We start from the raw sequence: 7,917 nt of genomic DNA on the forward strand, positions 1-7,917 counted from the left end.
AAAAATACAAAAATCCCCAGATGAGCTCTGCTAAATATAAACATTTGGTGGAGCATAAATCTGAGGACGCATCATTTGGCAGCTACACACTGCCATTTTCTAAGTATCCTGTACAACCGCACGTGTTCTGCCCGTTGCTGAAAGGCTTTACCCCCTTATTAATAACTCACAATTACGCTGTTAAAAAGTCAATATCTAGGAGACTCCAAATCCTCCCCCAAATCGGGAATTAGGATCCAGTCGACTGTAATCCCACCCCCTCCCCTTCAAATCTCCATTCTCCTCCACCGCAAAGTGCGGCCTTAGAAGGATGAGGTGGCTTCTGTTCATCATCCAAAGAGAAGCAGTGTGGCTCAGTGGAAAGAGCTTTGGAGTCAGAAGGTTGTGGGTTCAAATCCCAGCTCCGCCAATTGTCAGCTGTGTGACTTTGGGCAAGCCACTTAACTTCTCTGTGCCTCAGTTACCTCATCTGGAAGACGGGGATTAAGACGGTGAGCCCCACGTGGGACAACCTGATCACCTTGTAAACTCCCCAGCACTTAGAACAGTGCTTTGCACATAGTAAGCGCTTAATAAATCCCCCCAAAAAATCATAAATACGATTGATTGATTGACTGATCCAAGCTTACGAGACTGGAATGCCCTCCCTCTGCCCATCCGCCAAGCTAGCTCTCTTCCTCCCTTCAAGGCCCTGCTGGGAGCTCACCTCCTCCAGGAGGCCTTCCCAGACTGAGCCCCTTCCTTCCTCTCCCCCTCGTCCCCCTCTCCATCCCCCCATCTTACCTCCTTCCCTTCCCCACAGCACCTGTATATATGTATATATGTTTGTACATATTCATTACTCTATTTATTTATTCTACTTGTACATATCTATTCTATTTATTTTATTTTGTTAGTATGTTTGGTTTTGTTCTCTGTCTCCCCCTTTTAGACTGTGAGCCCACTGTTGGGTAGGGACTGTCTCTATATGTTGCCAACTTGTACTGCCCAAGCGCTTAGTACAGTGCTCTGCACGTAGTAAGCGCTCAATAAATACGATTGATGATGAGACTGACGAGGGGGGGGGGAAAAGGAAAGAGTGTCAAGCAGACTCAGAATAATTGAGCACGGAGACCGATTACCTTAGTTGTGAATTATCCCATCGCCTCAGTGCTCAGCGAGAGACCGATCCCGGGGCCCAGGATTCTTCCCAAAATTGGGGAAAATACCGAGATAGGTTTAGAGGCCAGGGGTTGGGAGACGTCCGGGCTTGCCCGAACGAGTCTGGCCTAAATCCCTCCAATTAAACAATCACTCCTCTTTCCTTTCTGCCCCCGCTACATTGGATATACACACACTCTGCCCTTCTACACACGTTACATCCATTCAGGCCTTCCCATTTTCGTCTTTCCGTCTGGGCAGTGGGGAGGTGTTTTTTCCAAGCTGATTCCCGGTTGAACGGCCTGGAATCGGACCGGCTGCCCAACCGGACCACTGTGAGAAGGACAGTGCTAAGCACTTAGTACAGTGCTCTGCACATAGTAAGCGCTCAATAAATACGATTGATGATGAGACAAGGCTGGGGGGGGGGGGGGGGGGGTTGTGTATTTCTCGGAGATTTTGAACACCGACGCTGGAGGTTGGGGGCGGAAAGAAAAAAGGAGGAAAGACGGGGGAGGAAGGATGCGGTGGTAGAGGCAAGGACCAGGTCCTCAATCTCTGCATCTATCTATAATTCTCTTTATTTTGATGCCACTGATGCCCATCTATTTTTGTTTTGATGTCTGTCATCATCATCATCATCATCATCAATCGTATTTATTGAGCGCTTACTGTGTGCAGAGCACTGGACTAAGCGCTTGGGAAGTACAAGTTGGCAACATCTAGAGACAGTCCCTACCCAACAGTGGGCTCACAGTCTAAAAGGGGGAGACAGAGAACACCACTCTTTATTTCGATGCCACTGATGCCCATCTATTTTTGTTTTGATGTCTGTCATCATCATCATCAATCATATTTATTGAGCGCTTACTGTGTGCAGAGCACTGGACTAAGCGCTTGGGAAGTACAAGTTGGCAACATCTAGAGACAGTCCCTACCCAACAGTGGGCTCACAGTCTAAAAGGGGGAGACAGAGAACAACACCAAACATACAACAAAATAAAATAGAACAGATTTGTACAAGTAAAATAGAGTAATAAATATGTACAAACATATATACATATATACAGGCGCTGTGGGGAAGGGAAGTCTCCCGTGGCCCAGTGGAAAGAGCCCGGGCTTGGGAGCCAGAGGTCAAGGGTTCGAATCCCGGCTCCGCCACTTGTCAGCTGTGTGACCTTGGGCAAGTCACTTCACTTCTCTGAGCCTCAGTTCCCTCATTTGGAAAATGGGGGTTAAGACTATGACCCCCCCGTGGGACAACCTGATCACCTTGTATCCCCCCCCAGCGCTTAGAACAGTGCTTCACACATAGTAAGCGCTTAACAAATGCCATCATTATTATTATTATTATTATTATTCTACACTGTGAGCTCGTTGTGGGCAGGGATTTTCTCTCTTCATTGCTGTACCGTACTTTCCGAGCGTTTAATACAGTGCCCTGCACCCAGTCGGCGCCCAACGCCTCCGCCTCTTGGCAGCTGGGTGACCTTGGGCAAGCCACTTCACTTCTCTGGGCCTCAGTTCTCTCATCTGTAAAACGGGGGTGAAGACCGTGAGCCCCACGGGGGACAACCTGATGACCCTGTATCTCCCCCAGCGCTTAGAACGGTGCTTGACACATAGTAGGCACTTAACAAATGCCATCCTTCTTACTAGTAAGCGCTTAACAAATAGCATCATCAAATATGATTGAGTGAATGAGTAGTCCTCTCTCCAAACACGGTGATGGGCAGGCACCTTTCCTCCCCTCCGCCTGGTTGGGGGTTGGGGGGTAATAATGATGGTATTTATTAAGCGCTTATTAGGTGTCATGCACTGTGCTAAGCGCTGATAAGGGGTCCTCCTGCGGGTCTGTATATACGTATATATGTTTGTACATATTTATTACTCTATTTATTTATTTTACTTGTACATATCTATTCTATTTTACTTTGTTAGTAGGTTTGGTTTTGTTCTCTGTCTCCCCCTTTTAGACTGTGAGCCCGCTGTTGGGTTGGGATTGTCTCTATATGTTGCCAATCTGTACTTCCCAAGCGCTTAGTACAGTGCTCTGCACATAGTAAGCGCTCAATAAATACGATTGATGATGATGATGATGATGATGATGAGGGTCATGCCCAGTTTCCCCGGGTGGGCCAGTCCCCGGGAGGATACCCTCTCCTCCGGCAGGCCCTCAATCAATCAATCAATTAATCGTATTTATTGAGCGCTTACTGTGTGCAGAGCACTGTACTAAGCGCTTGGGAAGTACAAGTTGGCAACACATCATCATCATCAACATCAATCGTATTTATTGAGCGCTTACTGTGTGCAGAGCACTGTACTAAGCGCTTGGGAAGTACAAGTTGGCAACATCTAGAGACGGTCCCTACCCAACAGTGGGCTCACAGTCTAGAGATAAAGGCCCTCAACCAAACGCTTAGCCCAGTGCTCTGCGCACACTAAAGCGCTCAATAAATACAACTGAATGAGTGAATGAATAATAACGATGGTATTTATTAAGCGCTTCCTGGTACCATGCACTGTACTAAGCGCTGATAGGAGGTCCTCCGGCGGGTCATGCCCTGGCATGCCCGGGAGGACATCCCCTCCTAGGGCAGGCCCCCTAACCCGCCCCCACCGTCAAGCGCTTAGCCCAGTGTTCAGCGCATAGTAAGCGCTCCATAAATACGACTGAATGAATGAATAATAACAATGGTACTTATTGAGTACCTACTAGGTGCCATGCACTGTGCTAAGCGCTGATGGCGGGGGGTGGGGGGGGTCCTCCCGTGGGTCATGAGGAAGGAAGCCCCCTCCTCCGGCAGGCCCCCCACCGTCGAGCGCTTAGCACAGCGCTCTGCGCGCACCATAAACGCTCCCCAAATACGACTGACTGAATGAATCATAACGATGGTATTTAAGCGCTTACTAGGTGCCACGCGCTGTACTAAGCGCTGATGGGGGGGGGTCCACCTGCGGGAAGCCCCTTCCTCCGGCAGGCCCCCCACCGTGGAGCGCTTAGCACAGCGCTCTGCGCGCACAGGAAGCGCTCCATAAATACGACTGACTGAATGAATAATAACGATGGTACTTATTAAGTACCTCCTAGGTGCCACGCACTGTGCTAAGCGCTGATGGGGCGGGGGGTCCTCCCTCCTGCGGGTCATGCCCCGTTTCCCTGGGAGGATGCCCCCTCCTCCGGCAGGCGCTTAGCACAGTGCTCTGCGCACAACATAAACGCTCCACAAATACGACTGAATGAATGAATAACAACGATGGTATTTATTAAGCACTTACTAGATGCCACGCACTGTACTGAGCGCTGATAGGGGGTCCTCCCGCGGATCATGCCCGGTTTCCCCGGGTGGGCCCGTGCCCGGGAGGAAGCCCCCTCCTCCGGCAGGCCCCTCACCGTGGAGCGCTTAACACAGTGCTCTGCGCACACCATAAACGCTCCCCCAATACGACTGACTGAATGACTAACGATGGTATGTATCAGGCGCTTACTAGGTGCCACGCGCTGTACTAAGCGCTGATGGGGGGGGGGAGGGGGATGCCTCCCTCCTTTGGGTCATGCCCCCTCCTCCGGCAGGCGCTTAGCACAACGCTGTGCGCGCACCATGAACGCTCCCCAAACACGACTGACTAAATGACTAATGATGGTATATATTAAGCGCTTACTAGGTGCCACGGCGCTGTACTAAGCGCTGATGGGGGGGTCCTCCCGCGGGTTATGCGGAAGGAAGCCCCCTCCTCCGGCAGGCGCTTAGCACAGCGCTCTGCGCACACCCTAAACGCTCCCCAAATACGACTGACTGAATGACTAACGATGGCACGTATTAGGCGCTTACTAGGTGCCACGCGCTGTACTAAGCGCTGATGGGGGGGTCCTCCTGCGGGAAGGAAGCCCCCCCACCGTCCAGCGCTTAGCACAGCGCTCCGCGCGCACCCTAAACGCTCCCCAAATACGACTGACTGAATGAATAACGATGGCACGTATTAGGCGCTTACTAGGTGCCACGCGCTGTACTAAGCGCTGATGCGGGGGTCCTCCTGCGGGAAGGAAGCCCCCCCACCGTCCAGCGCTTAGCACAGCGCTCCGCGCGCACCCTAAACGCTCCCCAAATACGACTGACTGAATGACTAACGATGGTATGTATTAGACGCTTACGAGGTGCCAGGCGCTGTACTAAGCGCTGATGGGTGGGGGGGTCCTCCCTCCTGCGGGAAGGAAGCCCCCTCCTCCACCGTCGAGCGCTTAGCACAGCGTTCCGCGCGCACCCTAAACGCTCCCCAAATACGACTGACTGAATGACTAACGATGGCATGTATTAGGCGCTTACGCGGTGCCGGGCGCTGTACTAAGCGCTGATGGGGGGGGGGTCCTCCCTCCTGCGGGAAGGACGCCCCCTCCTCCGGCAGGCGCTTAGCACAGCGCTCTGCGCGTGACCTAAACGCTCCCCAAATACGACTGACTGAATGACTAACGACGGTATGTATTAGGCGCTTACGAGGTGCCAGGCGCTGTACTAAGCGCTGATGGGTGGGGGGGGTCCTCCTGCGGGAAGGAAGCCCCCTCCTCCGGCAGGCGCTTAGCACAGCGCTCCGCGCGCACCCTAAACGCTCCCCAAATACGACTGACTGAATGACTAACGACGGTATGTATTAGGCGCTTACGAGGTGCCCGGCGCTGTACTAAGCGCTGATGGGGGGGGGTCCTCCTGCGGGAAGGAAGCTCCCCCACCGTCCAGCGCTTAGCACAGCGCTCCGCGCGCACCCTAAACGCTCCCCAAATACGACTGACTGAATGACTAACGATGGTACGTATTAGACGCTTACGAGGTGCCAGGCGCTGTACTAAGCGCTGATGGGTGGGGGGGTCCTCCTGAGGGAAGGAAGCCCCCTCCTCCGGCAGGCGCTTAACACAGCGTTGTGCGCGCGACCTAAACGCTCCCCAAATACGACTGACTGAATGAATAACGATGGCATGCATTAGGCGCTTACTAGGTGCCAGGCGCTGTACTAAGCGCTGATGGGTGGGGGGTCCTCCCTCCTGCGGGAAGGAGGCCCCCTCCTCCGGCAGGCGCTTAGCACAGCGCTCTGCGCGCGACCTAAACGCTCCCCAAATACGACTGCCTGAATGAACAACGACGATATGTATTAGGCGCTTACTAGGTGCCAGGCGCTGTACTAAGCGCTGATGGGTGGGGGGGGATCCTCCTGCGGGAAGGAAGCCCCCTCCTCCAGCAGGCGCTTAGCACAGCGCTCTGCGCGCACCCTAAACGCTCCCCAAATACGACTGACTGAATGACTAACGACGGTATGTATTAGGCGCTTACGAGGTGCCAGGCGCTGTACTAAGCGCTGATGGGGGGGGGGGTCCTCCTGCGGGAAGGAAGCCCCCTCCTCCGGCAGGCGCTTAGCACAGCGCTCCGCGCGCACCCTAAACGCTCCCCAAATACGACTGACTGAATGAATAACGATGGCATGCATTAGGCGCTTACTAGGTGCCACGCGCTGTACTAAGCGCTGATGCGGGGGTCCTCCTGCGGGAAGGAAGCCCCCCCACCGTCCAGCGCTTAGCACAGCGCTGTGCGCACACCCTAAACGCTCCCCAAATACGACTGACTGAATGAATAACGATGGCATGCATTAGGCGCTTACTAGGTGCCACGCGCTGTACTAAGCGCTGATGCGGGGGTCCTCCTGCGGGAAGGAAGCCCCCCCCACCGTCCAGCGCTTAGCACAGCGCTCCGCGCGCACCCTAAACGCTCCCCAAATACGACTGACTGAATGACTAACGATGGTATGTATTAGACGCTTACGAGGTGCCAGGCGCTGTACTAAGCGCTGATGGGGGGGGGGTCCTCCCTCCTGCGGGAAGGACGCCCCCTCCTCCACCGTCGAGCGCTTAGCACAGCGTTCCGCGCGCACCCTAAACGCTCCCCAAATACGACTGACTGAATGAATAACGATGGCATGCATTAGGCGCTTACTAGGTGCGAGGCGCTGTACTAAGCGCTGATGGGTGGGGGGGTCCTCCCTCCTGCGGGAAGGAAGCCCCCCCCCCCGTGGAGCGCTTAGCACAGCGCTGTGCGCACACACTAAACGCTCCCCAAATACGACTGACTGAATGACTCACGACGGTATGTATTAGGCGCTTACGAGGTGGAGCGCTTAGCACAGAAAGCGCTCCGTAAGTGCGACTGACGAATGAATGAATGCTCTCCGACCCCGAATTTGGCGCATGCGCGCGCGCCTCCCCCCCCCCCCCCACCCCTCAGAACCGCGCCCCGGGCGACCGTCCGGGCCCCGGGCTCGTACCTGAGGCGGCAGCATCCGGGTCCTCCGGGGGCCGCGGGTTCTCCGCGCCGCCGGCCCCCAGCGCCCACCGCGGGCCGGTCCGCGGGAGGCCGGGGAAGGGGGGGAATGGAAGGATGGAGGGATGGAGGGATGGAGGGATGGAGGAAGGAAGGAAGGAAGGAAGGAAGGGAGGGAGGGATGGAGGGAGGGAAGGAGGGGCGGGCGGGCGGACGGACGGCCGCAGCCCGGCCGGAAGCGCTCCCCCGCGGGCCCCGCCCCCGCGCCCTCCTGATTGGACGAGCGCCCCGGGGGGCGGGGCCTCCGCCCGCGTCCACTTCCGGGGCACGGCCGCCGCCGACCCTCCCTGGCAACCGCGTGCGGTTGCTAGGCGGAAGCGGCTGCCGCGCGCATGCGCGCTCTGCCCCTCCCCTCGTTCGGTCCGTCCCATTTATTGAGCGCTTACGGTGCGCGGGGCGCTGTACTGAGCGC

At 55.3% G+C, this 7,917-nt stretch overlaps 1 protein-coding gene across 4 annotated transcripts in view; it reads right to left on the reverse strand.

The window, feature by feature from the left end:
• CSNK1G1 (casein kinase 1 gamma 1) overlaps positions 1-7,569 on the reverse strand; it is a 241,454-nt gene extending 233,885 nt beyond the window's left edge. For all 4 annotated transcript variants that reach the window (XM_038746458.1, XM_038746457.1, XM_038746456.1 and 1 more), the window contains exon 1: positions 7,450-7,569. The gene's annotated coding sequence lies outside the window, so the exon portion shown is untranslated. The remainder of the gene's footprint in view (positions 1-7,449) is intronic.
• Positions 7,570-7,917: the final 348 nt, after the last annotated feature.

This window comes from Tachyglossus aculeatus, chromosome 5 (genome assembly GCF_015852505.1).
Source record: "Tachyglossus aculeatus isolate mTacAcu1 chromosome 5, mTacAcu1.pri, whole genome shotgun sequence".
NCBI classification, from domain to species: domain Eukaryota; kingdom Metazoa; phylum Chordata; class Mammalia; order Monotremata; family Tachyglossidae; genus Tachyglossus; species Tachyglossus aculeatus.